At 36.7% G+C, this 18,068-nt stretch overlaps 1 protein-coding gene across 22 annotated transcripts in view; it reads left to right on the plus strand.

Moving 5' to 3' along the window:
* LOC138920927 (uncharacterized) overlaps window positions 1–18,068 on the plus strand; it is a 613,683-nt gene that overhangs the window by 501,716 nt on the left and 93,899 nt on the right. The window contains exon 8 of one of the 22 annotated variants that reach the window (XR_011432964.1): window positions 11,994–12,980. The exons of the other annotated variants lie outside the window; for them this stretch is intronic. The gene's annotated coding sequence lies outside the window, so the exon portion shown is untranslated. Of the gene's footprint in view, window positions 1–11,993; window positions 12,981–18,068 lie in introns of those variants that run through there. 22 annotated transcript variants of the gene reach the window in all.

Consider the following 18,068-nt stretch of genomic DNA (forward strand, 5'->3'; position numbering starts at 1 on the left):
ACCATGAGCTAACTTCTGCTGTCAATCCTCCTCTTTTTGCTGAGGAAGATTGTCCCTGAGCTAACATCTGTGCCATTCTTCCTTTAATTTATATGTGGGACACCTGTCACAGCATGGGTTGGTAAGTGGTACGTAAGTCTGTGCCCAGGATCCAACCTGGTGAACCCCGGGCTGCTGAAGTGAGTGTGCAAACTGAACCACTATGCCATTGGGCCAGCGCCTGCGATCCATTTTTGAGTTAATTTTTCTTTATATTTTGAGATCAGGGTTGATATTTGTTTGTTTATTGTAGATATTTCCAACTTTTTCAGCACTATTTGTTGAAAAATACTCTCCTTTCTCCATTGAATTATTTTGTCTAAGTTATTATGTCTAAAATGAAATGACCATGTATGCATGGTCAACTTTCAAACTATTTTGTTCCATTGATCTGTATGTGTATTCTCCCACTAATACCATTGTCTTGATTACTGTAGATTTGTTGGAATCTGAGTATTCCAATTTTGTTCTTTTATCAAGTTGTTTTGGCCCTTCTAGGTCCTTTGCATTTCCTATAACTTTTTGAATTACGTTGTCAATTTCTCTCAAAAATAAAGTTTGCTGGGATTTTGGATGGGATTGTATGGAATCTATAGCTCAATTTAGGGAGGCTTGGTAACTTTTGATGTTGAGTACCCTCATCCATGATCATATGGTACCACTCTCCATAATGGTTATTTCTCAACATTAACCATAATGTTTATTTCTCAACTATGTTTTATAGTTTTCAGTGTGCAGGTCTTGCAGTTAGTTAAATTCTAATATTTTGTACTTTTGGATGCAATTGTAAATACCAGAAAAACACTTAATTATTTTTTGTTCATTGCTAGCGCATAGAAATACAATTGATTTTTATGTTGATCTTGTTTTGTGCAGTCCGGTTATACTCACTTGTTAATTCTAGTAGCTTTTTTGGTGGATTCTTTGGGAGCTTCTGCATACATCATCATGTCATTTGCTCATTAAAACAGTTCTAGTTATTACTTTCACATTGTGTGTCTTTATTTCTTTACTTTGCTCTATTGCCCTTCACTACAATGTTGGTTAGCAATGTTGGCTGTGGAAGTCCTTTCCTTGTTCCTAATGTTAGGAAGAAAATCTTTCACTCTTCAGTATGATGTTAGATGTCGGTTTTTATAGATATCCTTTATTTCATTGAGAATGTTCCCTTCTATCACTAGTTTACCAAGATATTATATCATAAATGGGTGTTGAATTTTGTCAAATGCTTTTTCTGAATCTAGTGAAATGATCTAATGGTTCTTCTCCTTTATTCTGTTAATTTGATGAATGTTAATGATTGATATTAAAAAAGTTAAATTAACTATGTATTCCTGGAAAAGCCCCATATGATTATAAAATATTTCCTTTTAAAGATTTATTGGAATTAAATTTGCTAATATTTGTTCAGGTTTTTGTGTCTAAGTTCTGAGGAATATTTGTACTTTTCTTTTCATATTTTGAATCAGGGTAATACTGCCTCATAAAATGAATTAAGAAATGTTCCATTCTCCTATAATTTTCTAGAAGAGTTTGCATAAGATTGGTATTATTTTTCGGTACATCTGTAGTAGTATTCAACAGTGAAGCCATCTGAATCTGGAGATTTCTTTGTGGGATCATTTGAAATTATAATCCCTGTTTCTTTCATCACTGTATGGCTGTTCAGATTTTCTATTTCTTTTTGAGTCAGTTGGGTCATTTGTGTCTCTTAAGGAATTTTTTCATTATTTTTAAAAATTTATTTGTTTAAAGCTGGTCGCAGTATTCACTTATTGTCCTTTAAATGTCAGTGGAATTTAAATTGATGTGCACGTTTTCATTTCTGATATTGTTGACATATGTCTTCTCCCTTTGTCTCAGTGTATTTTCCTTTGTATTTCTCCTGTTTAGGGTTCATTGTGCATCTTATATAGTTAAACTTTTCTTAAATTTGGAAAACATTTATTATAGCTTCAAATATTTGCTCTGCCATCACTGCTTTCTAGGACTTCAATTATACAGGTTTTAGACCGTTTAATGTTGTCCCACATGTCACTGAAATGCATTTCATTTGTTTTCAGTCTTCTTCTCTGTTTCATTTTAGGTAGTTTTTATTGATAGTCTTTTATTGATAGTATTTAAACTAGCTTTTCTTCTGCAGTGTCTAATCTGCTATTAATCCCATGTAGTGAATTTTTCCCGTTACATATTGTATTTTTCATCTCTAGAAATTCGATTTTGTTCTTTTTAAAAAATATTTCCCGTCCACACTATGTTTATGTTTTTTGGTACACAGCTGAACAAAACTATAATAGCTGTTTTAATATCCATTTCTTCTAATTCTCATTCTATCATTTCTTGTTCTGCTTCTATTGGCTATTTTTCTTCTGGTTATTTGACTCATTTTTCTATTTTTTTTGTGTGTCTAGTGTTTTTGACTGGATGCTGGATGTGTACATTTTACAGTGGTGATGGTCAGTAGTTGTCTTTCTTTAATGGTGGCCTTTGTTCCAGAAGGCTGTTAGGTTACTTGCCACTCATCTTGCTCTTTTTTGAAGTTTCCTTTGACTTTTCTTTGGATATGACTGGAGCAGCTTTTACTCTGGGTATAATTTAGTTCCAGTACTAAGATGTAGCTTTTTTGACACCTCTATTGAATTTTGAGAGTGATCAGCGAGGACTCTCCACACTGGCTGGAACAAACTCAAAGGATCCCCAGCTCTTCTAGTCAATTTCTGCCTGTTCTCGTGGGGTTTCATCCTGTGTGTATACATCTTATTATTCAGCTTAGTCTCAAGGGAGCCTTAAGATTTCTAATGTTCTTTTTCTGCATAACTCCTTCTCTTTGGAATTCTCATTCACTGTTTCCATCCTTCTTAGACTTCCTGAATTCCAATCTCTTTCTTCTCAGCCTGGTGAGACAGCTATGATCTGCTTAGAACATCCTCCTTGCTCAAGGTTCTAGATTGTAACTCCAGGTAGAAATCTAGAGCTCCGTAAGGCTCACCTCATTTGTTTCCATTCTCTCAGGATCACAATCCTATGTTGGCTATCGTCCAATGTACAGAAATAATAGTTTTATTTTATTATTTTCTCCTTAATTGTATTTTTAGTGTATTTTTATCTGATATCATCTTGCTGTGTTTTTTCCCCAGTTTTACTGAGATATAATTGACATACAGCACTGTATAAATTTAAGGTGTACAGTAGAATGATTTGACTTGCATATATTGTCAAGTGATTACCACAATGTTTAATTAGCATCCAGCATCTCATATAGACACAAAAAAAAGAAAAAAATATTTTTTTCCTTCTGATGAGAACTCAGGATTTAGTCTCTTAACCCTGTCATATATACCATACAGCAGTGTTAACTATAGTCATCATGTTGTACATTACATCCCTAATGCTTATGTATCATATCACTAGAAGTTGGTGCCTTTTGACCACCTTCATCCAAACAGTAGTTTAATGTACTTTTTTTAAGATTGGCCCTGAGCTAACATCTGTTGTCAATCTTCCTCTTTTTTTTTTTTCTCCCCAAAGCCCAAATACATAGTTGTATATCCTACTTGTAGGTCATTCTAGCTCTCCTATATGGGATGCCACCACAGCATGGCTTGATGAGTGCTGCATAGGTTTGTGCCCAGGATCCAAACTGGCGAACCCCAGAGCACCGAAGTGGAGCAGGCAAACTTAACCACTTGGCCCCAGGGCTGGCCTGCAGAATGTACTTTAATATGCTTTGTCCATTTTTCTATTTGCTAAGGGCAGGAGAGAAAATCTCTTTTTATTTCATCATGGAAGCAGAACTCCTCCTCCTCCTTTTTTTTCCTCCCAGCAAGCATATTTGTGAAGTTCTAGGTATTCCTGAGATTGTCTCCCAGTGTCCGAGTTGTTATTTTAATGTGTCTTGAGATTCAGTCATGGGACATCTATTTTTCTTGTGTGGCATGGATTACTGGCAATAATAGTGACTTCCTGATCCCTAGTTTACACCAAAATGGTGAGTTACTGAATGTTGTTTTAACAAGTCTTATTTTTTAACTAGTTATGGTATAAAACAGGAGGTTTTCTAACACCTATATTTCTGTCCAGGAGGCTTAAACTTCTTCAATGCAAGTCTTGAACAGTCCATTTTCTTAAAATATAATAGTGGCTCAGATTTTTCTATATGTCATCTACTTGGGGAAAAAACAGTTCCCTAAGGCTGCTATAACAAATCATTTTTGTGGCTTAAAACAACAGAAATTTATTCTCTCACCGTTCTGGAGGCCCAAAGTCCAAAATCAAGTTGTCAGCAGGGCCACATTCACCCCAAGAGGCTCTAGGGGAGAATTTTTTCTTGCCTCTTCCAGCATCTAGTGGCTTCTGAAATTGCTTAATTACATCTGCAAACGTCCTTATTCCAAATAAGGACACATTCTGAGGTTCTGAGTGGACATATATTTTGGGGGCTACAGCTCAACCCACTATAATACCTAATGAAAAGAACATCATTTAGTACTGACCCCTTGAATTTCATGTTAGAGGCTGACTAGAAACTGTGACTGGGAAATCCAACTTTCCAGCCAATATCCAGAATATAATGAAACAAAACTGCGTGCTCTCCAAGTGCTTTTACTAGATTCTTTGTACACAAGTTTATACCATCTGCTGTAGTAGTCACAAAAACATGACACAATACACTTCTTCAATGTAGTTACTGATAAATCATGAATACACAAAAAAAAGAAGAGCTCTGCTCCAGAGAGCAAACTAGCAGATGTCCAAAGACGGAAAATGAGTGATTGTAAAATGGGTGAGTATATTAGTTTAGTGAAGAAAGATCTGAAGTCTGGATTCAGTTGGAAAGGTTTCAGGAATAAGAGGGAGCTTGAGAAGGACCGTGGAGCATGAGGAGCAGAATGGAAAATACTTTAGAAGGGAAAGAGGAGATACATTAGAGTGTCCAAAGGCTCAGAAGTGGGCATGGGAATGATGTTCAGGAGGAGAAGGTGGAAAATTCAGTAATTAGGTAGCAAACTATGAATTAAATCTAGGATAAGAGCTTGACCTTTGTGATATTTTGATTTATAATAAAATATATTTGGTCTTTGTCCCCATTTCTGGCATAGAGCTCCTAAAACCCTTGGAATTTCCTAAGTATGAGAGCATCAAAGTGTCTTTTCTTATGTCACGGGTAACTTTTGGAAAGCACCTAAGGATGGCAGCTGGTTGCCAGGGGAGCCAACCATGTGATTAGAGGGTTGGAACTTTCAGCTCCACCCCCATGACCTCCGGGAAGGGCAGAGGGGCTGGAGGTTGAATGGCCAATGGCCAATGAGTTAATCAATCATGTCTGTGAAGCCTTCATAAAACACAGGACAGAGTCCAGAGGGTTTCCTTGGTGGTGAACATATGGAGATGCAGTTGTGAACATGAACATGGAAGCTCTGAGCCCCTCCCCACATACCTTGCCCTATGCACCTCTTCCATCTGGCTGTTCCTGGTGATCTAATAAGTAAAATGTTTCTCTGAGTTCTGTGATCTGCTCTAGCAAATTAATCAAACCCAAGGAAGAGGTAGTTGGAATCACCAATCTATAGCCAGTGAGTCAGAAGCACAAACAACAACTTGAACCTGTGATTGGCATTTGAAGTGAGGGGTAGTCTTGTAGGACTGAGTCCTTAACCTGTGGAATCTGATACTATCTCCCGGGAGAAAGTATCAGAACTGAGTTGAGAGCCAGCCCCGATGGTCTAGTGATTAAAGTTCCACGCTCTCTGCTTTGATGGCCCAGGTTCCCTTCCTGGTCATGGAACCACACACCACCTCTCTGTCAGTTGCCAGGCTGTGGCGGCAGCTCACATAGAACAATTAGAAGGACTTAAAGCTAGGATATACAACATGCTTGGAGCTTTGGGAAGAAGGGGAAAAAAGAGGAAATGTTAGCAACGATGTTAGCTCAGGGCAAATTTTTCTCTTCAAAACAAAAAAAAGAATTGAGTTGAATTGTACGATGCCCAGCTGGTGTTGGAGAATTGCTTGGTGGAGTGGGGAAAAACCCCCACACATTGGAGTTGGGTGCAGAATTGTAACCTTTATCCCACAAGAAATGAAAATCCACTTATTTTTGGAGCACAGGTTGTGAATGAGCTTCTCTCTTCTAGTTTTATTCCCACTTCTACCTCCTCCTCCTTCAGTTTTTTCCAAGGTAGTCTTTCTAATAGACTTTCCAATACTGTTCCAATGTAGTCTTTCCAGTTGTCTACTCTGCACATTTAAAACTCATCCCCAATCTTTTGCATTTCTTCAGTACTTCCCCCAATCTCACAATCTTCTCTCTTCCCTCCTCTAAATCATTTTCTAAAAATTATCATAGTGATTCTACTGTCATTTAGATGTACCTGTTTGCAAGTGGCCCATACACAGTACCACCCAATAAGCATTTTCTTTCTCCTTAAACCCAGAGCTTTTTGAGATGTTGATAGTACTTGAATATTCCTTTCATTAATAGGTAGAGTTTCTATATTTTATGTAGATCCAACTCTACTATAATGAAATGCAAAGCAGATTTAAGTTTGTATTTAGCAGAGATCTGTTCAAAATGTGAATGAAGGCCTGGGGTTGGAGTAGGAAACACGGAGCGTTCACTGGTAACGCTCTGGTCCACTCTGGCTACAATTACTGCCCTTACTCCAAGGTGGAGCAGAGGCAGCTGACGAAGGGGGCAGCCGTTTAAACCTACTGTTTTGTCATGTAAGTATTCTCTAAGCTCCAGCACTGGAGTATTACTCTCAGCCATTTATTAGTTCACAAGAAAAATACAAGTACATGTGCAAATAAGCATTGTATCTAGTCTTAATATTTCCAACTTAATCTCTTCTGCAAATGAACAAAAATGAGGATTAAAAGCACAATGGCCTTACAATGCTTATTTCTAATACAAGGAAAATGGCATAATCTAGGGAATAAACTGCAGTAGGTTGTATTTCTCCATTTCTCTCCCTGTGTCTCTTCCTCCACACATCACGTGACCACAGATAACCAAGCATCATGGCCATGCTTTGTTTCCCAAGCCTTACGCGTTTTAAAGGAGCACTTGAAAAAGTCCCATATGGTAGAGTATAGCATAAACCTCAGGCAAAATATAACAGCATTAACTGGCCACAATAGGAAAACCATCCCAGAGTCATGATTATTAGAAAACAGAAACAAACAAAATTGAGTAGACTTGCTAGACCAACTTTTTCAGAAGTGTCTCCTTTCTTTTTAAACAACAAAAACAAAGCAATGCAGAAAAGTTTGAGTGACCTCTGATTCTGGAGAAGGAATTAGAATGTTTTAGCTGCTCCTTCCTGCACCAACCAGCTGCTTCTCCCCGTCACCCATCCTAACCAGACGGTAACTGAATACATCCGTACCAGTAAACGGGCTCCTAGGTGGCCTCAATCTCCCACTCCACTCCCACATATGACAGGAAAGATCCCAAGGGCCTGAAAAAGAAAACCTACAATAGAGGCTAAAAGGTATTAGATTTGCTGAGCCTGTGGAGAGACAGAATTGCAAAGGTGTAAAAATTGTCTTTGAATGTGAAATGGCAAGCTGCTTATCCCCATGAGGATGAGGATTGTGTCTAAATTAATCCTGCCCCTGGCAAGAATTATAGAGAATCAGATCCTCTTCCAAATGTGGCTGTTGCAATGTACAGGACGAAGGGTTTAAGTTGGGAAGTTTAAATCATTTTCAGATTTTAGGATTTGAAACAGGGGTTGTCTATTTCTGTAAAGAGAGAGATGGTAAATATTTTAGGCTTTGCAAGCCGTATACTCTGTCACAACTACAGAAATAAGTCAGACAGAGAAAGGCAAATACCGTTATGATTTCACTTACATGTGGAATCTAAAAAACAAAACAAATAAGCAAACAAAACCAAACAGAAACAGACTCATAGAGACAGAGAATGAACTCGTGGTTTCCAGAAGGGAGTCCCGGTGGCAGTGGGGGGAAGGCGAAATAGATGAAGAAGATTAAGAGGCGGAAACTTCCATTTATAAAATAAATGGGTCATGGGGATGTGGTATACGGCATGGGGAATATAGTCAATAATATTGTAATAACTTGGTGTGGTGACAGATGGTGGATGGACTTATCGTGGTGATCATTTCGTAATGTATAAAAATATCCAGTCACTATGCTGTGCACCTGAAACCAGGAGAGTATTGCATGTCAATTATAATTCAATCAAAAAAAAAGGAAATCTGTTGTTGGAGCAGGAGGGCAGCAATAGACCATATGTAAAATAATGGGTGTGGCTCTGTTCGGCAGGTCACAGGTCGCCAACTCCTGCTCTAAAATATTAGCATCAGTTGCCAGAGCTGAGCCAAAGCATGGCTCTGGGGGGAGTGGAAATGAAAGTGGTTGATGCTGGGGTTTATTCTCAGAGAGAAATACTAAACTCCCATAGATTCTGCTAATAAACATCTCTCTAAGGAAAAAGTTTGTTGGCAAGGCAAAGGAATTCCATAGGCCTCCTTCCCACTGGACGGCTGGCCTCATGCTCTAATTTATAGCAATGGTGCAACTTGCATGACACAGAAGGCTACAATGTAACTTGCATGACACACAAAGATACAGTGTTCATCTAGCAAAGAGAATGAGTTAGGTGCCCTTCCTGCATGTGAGGAAAGAATGAAATTGTTTCTCTCAGCCAAATCAATTACAATATTTCAACAGCTTATGGAATTTTGATAGTTACACTAGATCAGTGGTTCTCAGCTGGGGGTGACGTGACAATGTCTGGAGACCCTCCTGGTTGTCATATCTGGTGGCTAGAGGCCAGAGATACTGCTAAACATCCTACAAGGCACAGGACAGTCCCCCACAACAAAGGATGATTGGGTCCAAAAGTCAGTAGTAGTGCCAAGGTGGAGAAACCCTATGCTAATGCTTTAAGAAATTCTCCCTCTAGTGAACAGAATTACAACACAAAATACATTTTCTGGAGGAACATAGAGAGCTATCACCACGTAAAAAAGTTCTCAGAGCAAAAGGCTTCCGGTAGTTTGCAAAAGGAACTCTCGTGAAAATGTTTCGTTCTTTCAAATTAATGCAAGAAGTAACAGAACATGTCACATTTTTTGATCTGAATGCAGTATCTTTCAGAATATAATTCGAAACAGTCTTGCTTTCAATTCAGGGTGTCTTTTAGTTAAATTTTCTAATCCTGACGCTGGTTATAAAATATAGGTAGGTATGTTGTGGTTTTCCAGTATGTGCATGATAGAGTCTAGAATTACTCAAGCCTGGACAATGACTGAGCTGGTTGATGCTGAGGATTGGGATTTTGGAAGAGAGGAGGCTTAAACTACGTGATAAAATAGAAGTAGTGCTTTTGTAAAGTAGTTGCAAAGAGATCGGTGGGGCCTTGGGTCTGCCTGGGATCTGTACCCTTTTCTGTTGGGAAAGCAGGAGCTGAGATAGAGTTGAGGCTGGGCTGACAGAATCAGGTCAAATTGTTCTGCTTCCTTTTGATGTGTCTTAAAATGGAGTTTCTCAGATGGAGCTCAACCTACATAACTGAGTCTGGGTAAAGGAAAAACATTCCCGCATACACACGAAGTTTCCTCCAGTAGCTAAATTTAATTACGTATGTTAATCAAGGTTACCCCAAATGATCGGGAGCTATTGAAACTTATCAAAACATCCAAATTATTCAATAACTACTGTATTAGGAAGTAGGAACTAATCAATAAATTCTCCCTTGAACAAAAATAGAATCAACCAAATTGGGTTTTTTTGCAGCATTTAAAACAAAATTCCTGCTACTAGGTGATTAATTTTTTAAAAATTTTACTTTAGGGGTTGGCCTGGTGGCATGGCAGTTATGTTTGCTCATTCCGCTTTGGTGGCCTGGGGTTCGCTTATGAAGCCATGCTGTGGCAGGTGTCCCACATACAAAATAGAGGAAGATGGGCATGGATGTTAGCTCAGGGCTGATCTTCCTCAGCAAAAAAGGGGAGGATTGGTGGCGGATGTTAGCTCAGGGCTAATCTTCCTCAAAAAAGAATTTATGTCCCACATCTGAAAATACTATATAACATATTGTACAAAAGACTTCTTGAGCTACAGAGAAGTTAAATAATGCTTTTATCAAGGACTGAGTGAAGGCAGGAACACATGGTGGGAAGCAGAGCAATGAAGCCCACTTTCACCTTGAGAGCATTTGCCAAATTATGTGAACTTGAGTATTCACTGGGCCTACCCAAGTAGATATGTGGATAAGAGACTCCCTCAAAAGACTGAGTACCCATGGGTGTACCTGCTCAGTATAAGGGTGAAATAGAAATACTGACTTCATCCCCCGGGGTGTTGCAAATGAAATCACTTGACTCAAACCTTGGAACTTGTAATCACAAACTAGCCATCAGGTGTGTTTGTGACCTGACTTTATAACCCCTTAATGATTCAAAACGATGGTGGATTAGTTAAAGATGACCTGGATGGTACAGGAATGTTACTAAAGCCAAGACAAAAATGGTATGAAGGACACTGCATTTATTCCAGAGTCCTCTATGCCCCAAATTAATCCACAATTAGCATTCCAAAGAAAATAAGCAGAAAGCTGTTAGAAATCAACAGGCAGGCACATCACTATGTGCTAGAGATATTAAAGTTGGAGGAATAGAAAACAGGATTAAACCCACAAAGTTGATAAAATTGAATTATTGAATACAAAATATAAACTATGCCTTCTAGTATATTAAAGATGTTAAAGAGAGATTTGATATCTTGAATAAACAATTGGTATATTTGTAAAAGGATTGTTAAGAAAAAAAATATAATAATTGAAATTTTAAAATGTAATAGTTATTGTCCGCTATGTGCCCAGCACAGTTCGGCCTGCTGGAGATATACCTCTACAGAGAAGAGTCGAAATCCCTGAGGTCAAAGGCCTTCAGGGACCTTTAATTTCTGGTTTGTGGAGACAGACAAATAACTAAATAAGTAAATAACATTGAATATTAGATGACTGGAGTAAATTCTATGGCCAAAAAAATAAATGAATAAATAAAAACAAAGCAGAAAAGAAGGATAAGGACTCCTGGTGCTTCGAGAGAAATGTATGCACTTGGATGCTTCTGCTGGGAAAATGAAAGGCTAAAAATTAGTAAGTTAGGCATCTGAGTTTAAAAAAGAACTTCGAAAAAGAACAACAGAACAAGCGCAAATATAAACAGAACAACAGAAATCACTTACACAGTGCTTGTTATAAACCCAATCTTCATGGATCAATTGCAGTTTTAAGTACCAGCAGTGAAAAAAGAAACCGTTTATAATAACAGCAGCAATAACAACAAAAAGGCATATAGGAGTAAATTTTACAAAATGGGTTAAAACATTATATAAAAATTACAAAACTCTTCTATGAGAAAAAGATCTAAATAAATGGTGATATTTGTCTTTTTATAGATTGAATGATTCAAGATCATTAAGATGCCAGTTCTTCTCAAACTGACTTGTAGATTTAATATAATCCTAATAAAATCCTAACAGAATATTCTGGATGGAAATTGTCAAGCGGACTTTACAGTTTGTATGGAAATGCAAAGAACAGCCAAGACACTTGAAGAAGGGCAGGAATGGAAGACTCACGCAAACATCATCTTATTATAAAGCTGTAGTAATTGACACAGTACGGTGTTAGTAATTGGATGGATAAATAAAAGTAAATGGAACAGAATAAAGAAATCAAACCCACACATATATGGCCATCTGATTCATTACAATGTTCCCAACATAATGCAGTGTGAAAGCTTTTCAAATAATGGTGCAGGTTAAATTGAGTAAATGTGGACAAAATATAAATCTTGATCCGTATGTGATAGCAAACCATCAATTTCAGTTAGATTAAAATTCTAAATGTGTAAAGCAATACTGTAAACCTTGTACACATGTTTTTCTGAATTTGGGATTTCTAATTATTACAGGTCCAGCTTCATAAATTGGACTTCATTAAAATGGAAAACTTCTATCAAAAGCTATCAGCATGTGAATTAAAAAGCAAGTTACTGTCTAGGTGAACATATTTGCAATAACTTTATCTGACAAAAGACATACATAGACTAGATAACGAACTCCTACAACGATAAAGAAAACATAAACAACTCAGTTTTAATAAATGAACTAAAGACGTTGAAGGCACTTCACAGAAGAAGATATAGAAAGAACAATAAGTACTCACACACAAACAAAAGGTGCTCAACATCTTCACTAATAAGAGAAATTTAAACAGTAGTAGCTGACAATTGGACTGACTGTGCTGAGTGCTAGTGAGAATCCAACAACTGGCACTTTTAGGCAATGCTGCTGGGACTCTAAGTTGGCATAACCACTTTGGAAAATATTTTAGAAAGATCTACTAAAGCTAAGCATACGCCTACTCTGTGACCGTAATTCAGCACGTAGGTATATCCTAACTAAATTGAGTGCATATATCTCCACAAGAGATGTACAAGACTGTGAATAGAGGCTTAGCTTAGGTTGAGTTCAGCTAAACTACTCCATAATATTGCTGCCTCAACATCCAGTTTGAACTGATGCTCGCGCCAGGCTCTCCTCCACTCCCACCCCCACAGATAACAGCCCCTGCAAAGCCAGGTAAATGTGAGTTCCTGATATGATTCCCCAGCCACCCTTGTGATGAGCATTCTCTCCCCCCTTCCAAGGTCTTCCCCTTGTATGCCCCTTAGATAAGACCCCTGTGAAGCCTACCAAAACCCTGATCCTTCTGGTTTGAGGTTATCAATCTGGCCTTACCCTGGACACAAAAGCACTCCACCTGTGGACCCCATAAAGTCATGTGCCCTGGGTCTTGCCCCCATCGCTCTGTCAGCATTCTGCTTTGACCTCCCTTGAGGTATGTTGTGTACCTCCTCCAGGACCTGTGAGTAATAAACTTTTCTATTACAATTCCTTTGCGGTCTTTTATTGAACTGTGGCTCAGCATCTGACACCCCAGGCTCTATTTAACAAATGCTAATTTAACCAAGTCACAACAGCTTATAAAAACCTAAAACTGGAGACAACCCAAATGTCCATTAATAGCAAAATGGATAAATAAATGTTGATATATAATAGAATAGTAAGCAGCAATGAAATACAAATTGAGCTCAATAACATGAATAACCCAAACAGCTGTAATGTTGAGTGAAAGTATTCATACAGAAGAGTACATAGTACATAAATTCATTTATATAAAATGTAAGTACAGGCAAAACTAATTTGTAGTAATAAATATCAAAATAGTAATTATTAGAGAGGGCATTGATAGCAAAGAGGGCAAGTAGGAGCCATTTGTGATGCTGGAAATATTCTTGATAATTACAAAGGTAGATACATTTGTAAATATTTATGAAGATGTACACTGATGACTTACGCAATTTAATACATGTGTATTGTACTCTAAGAAAATGTTTTTAAAAGGGAGACAGAGCTGGCAATTACAATGTATAGTCATAATTTGGACCCTGATTTCAGGGTCCTTTAAAAGATAGGGTGTTTATAAGATGAATAAAAATTTAATATTTATGTTTGAAGATAATAGGAATTATTATTTTTTTTTTTTTAAGATTTTATTTTTTCCTTTTTCTCCCCAAAGCCTCCCCGTACATAGTTGTATATTCTTCGTTGTGGGTCCGTCTAGTTGTGGCATGTGGGACGCTGCCTCAGCGTGGTTTGATGAGCAGTGCCATGTCCGCGCCCAGGATTCGAACCAATGAAACACTGGGCCGCCTGCAGCGGAGCGCGCGAACTTAACCACTCGGCCACGGGGCCAGCCCCGATAATAGGAATTATTAATTTTTATGTGTAACAATTTAGAAAGAGTATTTTTTAGAGACACATACTAAAATACATACAGATAAAATAATGTGATGTCTGGAATTTGTTTCAAAACAATATGGGGCCTAGGATGGGTACAGATGAAATAATGTTGACTATAATTTGATAAATGTTGAAGAGAGAGGCACATTAGAGAACTTTACACAATTCTAATTTGCATATGTTTGAAATTCTCTGTAATAAAAACTATATTTAAAAATCTTTTAGGAACTGTCAACACGTGTTTCCTCTATTAGCTACTTATTATTAAAAAAATTGAACTGAAATTCTAGAAACAAACAAGCAAACAATAACTGATAATAAAATCTCAATGGGTGAGTTTAACAGGACCTTATGTAAATCTGAAAAGAGATTTAATAAACAAGGATATATAGCTAAGAAGAAAATGTCCAGACTGACATAAGAGGTCTAAGAGACTAAAGTCTAAAAAATACAAAAAAGATCATAATTGACAAATAGGACAAAGAACAAGGTTTAAAATATGTGTAACTGGAGTTTCAGAAGGAGAAAATAGAAAGCATGGTTTAGAAGACTATTTGTGGAATGAATGCTAAGGATTTTCCCAACTTACAAAGGACGTAATACAAGACTCAATAATAATTACAAACTTCAGTCAGAACACAAAGAAAGAAACCTATTTACAGCAGCAGATATTACAACTGCTGTAAATCAAAGATAAAGTGAAAAATCTCAAAAACAACCAGAAGAAAAAGACACATTATCTTCAAGGGAGCAAAACCAACCAACCAAACAACAAAAAACAGAATTGGCTTCTCAACAGAAACAGTGGAATTCAGTAGATAAGAGAATCTTAGGCTGAATGCTGAAAGAACATAACTAACAAGCACACATCTTATATTCAATGAACATTTATTCCAAAAATAAAATAAAATAGGGGCAGGTCTAATGGAGTAGTGGTGAAGTTCGGCATACTCTGCTTTGGCGGTCCAGGTTCACAGGTTCGGATCCCGGGTGCAGACCTGCTCCACTTGTCAGCCATGCTGTGGCAGCGGCCCACATATAAAGTGGAGGAAGATAGGCTCAGGGTTAACTCAGGGCTAATCTTCCTCAGCAAATAAATAAATAAATAAATAAATAAATAAATAAATAAAGACATTGTGAGACAAAAACTGAGAGACTTTGTCACTGGGAGACCTTCGCTAAAGGAAGTCTTCAGACACATGGAAAAGCCCTACAATGGCAGCTTAAGATAGAGAGAGAGGTAAAAGCAACGGACAGTTTAAATACATGGATGAATTTAAATAAATATTCCCAGTACAAATTAACAGCAGTGATGGCTTTTGGGGTAGAAAGTATATTGAGTATCAAAATGTAAGATAACAAGGGCACATAGTTAGGGAGGAATAAATACAATTAAAGTTCTAAGGACTTTTCATTTCCCTAGCAATATCTTAAAATTTATATTAGACCTTGATAAGAAAAGTATCTGTTCTGTAACCTTTAAGACAACCAAAAGAATAACAAAAAAGCCTAATAGACGTAGAGAAATGGAATGACAACAAATGTCTAATATTCCAAAAGAATGCAACCATAGGCATCATAAATTAAATTAAAACATGAATGATATATTTAAACCAATTAATAATGTTACATTTAAATGTAACACATACTCCAATTACAATTAAAGATTATTATGGGGGAAAAACACCCAAATGTATGTAGCTTGCAATAAATACCACTTAAATATGGGTATACAAAAGGGTTGAAAATAAAAGGATAGAAAATGCTATACTTTTTGAACGATACCAAAGGAAAGCCAGAATAGCTATATTAACAAGACTTTAACACCAGAAGCATCACTAATGGCAATGAGAGTATTTGATGATGATCAAAAGTGAAATGCACCAAGAATATACAGCAATCCTAAATTTGTAATAAGGAAAATTCAAAACATTTTAAGTAGAAGCAAAACTAAAGGGAGAAAAAAATACGTCCACAATCATAATGAAAAATTTCAAAATTCTTCTCTCGTGAACTGATAAAGAGGTGTTTGACCAGATGCTAGGCTATAAAACTAATTTAAGCAAATTTGAAAGAATGGAAATCTTACAGAGTATGTTTTCTGATCACAGTGGAAATTACTAAGAAATGAGAACAAACGATAACTAGAATATTCCCACATGTTTGGAAATTATCCAGTACATTTCTAAATAGTCCATGGGTCAAAAAAGAAATCACAATTGAAATTAGAATGTATTTTGAATTAAATGATAATAAAAATGTTACATATAGAAACATGTAGGATGTATTGAAGGCTGTCCCTATTAAAAGTTTATGCCTTAAATTCCTTTATTAGCCAAGAATAAAAGCTTAAAAACTTCTAATCTAAGCATCCAACTAGCAAAAGAAATCTAAATAAAATGGAACATTAATGAAATCCGAAGACCATAGAAAGAAAGAAATAACAAAGACAGGAGCAGAAACCAAGGGGAATGGGTGTGGGGGGCAAAAACTACAATATAGAAGATTGACAGAGCTAAAAGTGTGTTTTTTGACAAGATAAAACTGGCAGTCTCCTTGTAAGATGGATCAAGAATAACACAGAAAACACAAATTGCCATTATCAAGAATGGAAAAGGGAAAATCATTCTAGATCCTAGAAGTTTAAATAACAGTAAAAATGTATTTGAGACAAGTTTATGCCAATAAATTTGACATTTTTGGTGAAACAAGACCAATTCCTAAAATTACAGCATTAGCCATTGAATACAGGGAGAATAAAAAATAAATAGCCTTATGTCTACTGTAAATTTTAATCTGTAATTAAAATTTTTCCCATAAAGAAAATTCTGGGCCCAGATGGCTTCACTAGGCAGCTCTATCAAACTTTTAAAGAAAAATTAAAATGCAAAAGACTGATAATAATAAGTATTGGCAAGGATGGGGATGGACTTGATCTCTAATAAATTGATATTGGAAATTTAAATGGGTACAAGCACTTTTGAAAACTGGCACTGTCTACTCAAATTAAATATACTCATCTACTAAATTTATACCCAATAAAATAAGCACATATAGCTGCATCAAAAGATCAGTAACAGTCAAATATTAAAACAACCCAGTTATTCACTAACATTAGATGGATAAATCAAAGTGTGCTGAATTCATACAATGGAATACTATACAGCAAAGAAAATGCACATACTCGTGCATCAGCATGAGTGGATTTTATGAACATAATTTTCAATGAAGGAAAGCAGACAAAAAGAGTCTGAATGGCATAATTCCATTTTATGAAATTCAAAACCAGGCAAAATTAATTTATGGTGTTAGAAGTAAGGATAGTAGTTACTTTGGAGGGTAAGTGATTGAAAGGCCATGAGGGAGAGCTTCTGGTGAGGGGTTGTCTTGCTCTATTTCTTGGCCTGAGTTTTTGTTCCATGGGTGTTTTCATTTTGTGAAAATTAAGTTGGCTGTACACTGAACATTTCTTTCAGTTTTTGCTATTTATTTTTAAAAGTTAATTTAAGAAAGTGATTTTTCTTCAATAGAACTTTGTATATGTGCAGTGTAATTCAGTGCCATATTGTTTTTCCTGAGTATCTTGCCTTGATTCTTTTGCTGCATTTTGATTAAGAAATCCTTGCCTTAATTCCACCAGAAGTCCTTTCACCTTCCTTCAGACACTCCTTGAAATAGCACCACAGAAGATCTTTCTTCTCCTGCCTCAATGTGTTGCTATTTTTATATTTATGGGCTATAAAATTTATATTTCTAACCATATTTTCCTGTGACTAGTGGCTTGCCATTATGTACTGTTAAATTTCTACCTTGTGTTGAGCTCATTCATTGTAAAGGATTTGTTTCACTTTGGAGGATTAAATATGGCTAAGGTTTGCTTAACTGTGTGACATGAGGCCATTAAAGGCACATGTTAGACATGCTAGAAAAATAGATGCTGTTGCTCTTCCTTCTGTTCATGGTGATGGTAATAATGGAGAAAGCCAGGAGCACAGGCTTAGTGAGAGGATGTAGAAAGCTTTCCAAGGGCTTGCCTGAAGAATGTTCGAGTCTGGTGGGCCGGAATCACTGACCTTTCATTTTGTTGAGTACCAAATACAAGCCAAGCTCTTGTTCAGTTGCTAGGAAATACAGCAAAGGAGATTACTTAGAAATGAAAGAGAAAGGAGAGAGAGAAAGTG

The sequence above is a fragment of the Equus caballus genome, chromosome 26, assembly GCF_041296265.1.
Source record: "Equus caballus isolate H_3958 breed thoroughbred chromosome 26, TB-T2T, whole genome shotgun sequence".
In the NCBI taxonomy this organism is placed as follows: Eukaryota; Metazoa; Chordata; class Mammalia; order Perissodactyla; family Equidae; genus Equus; species Equus caballus.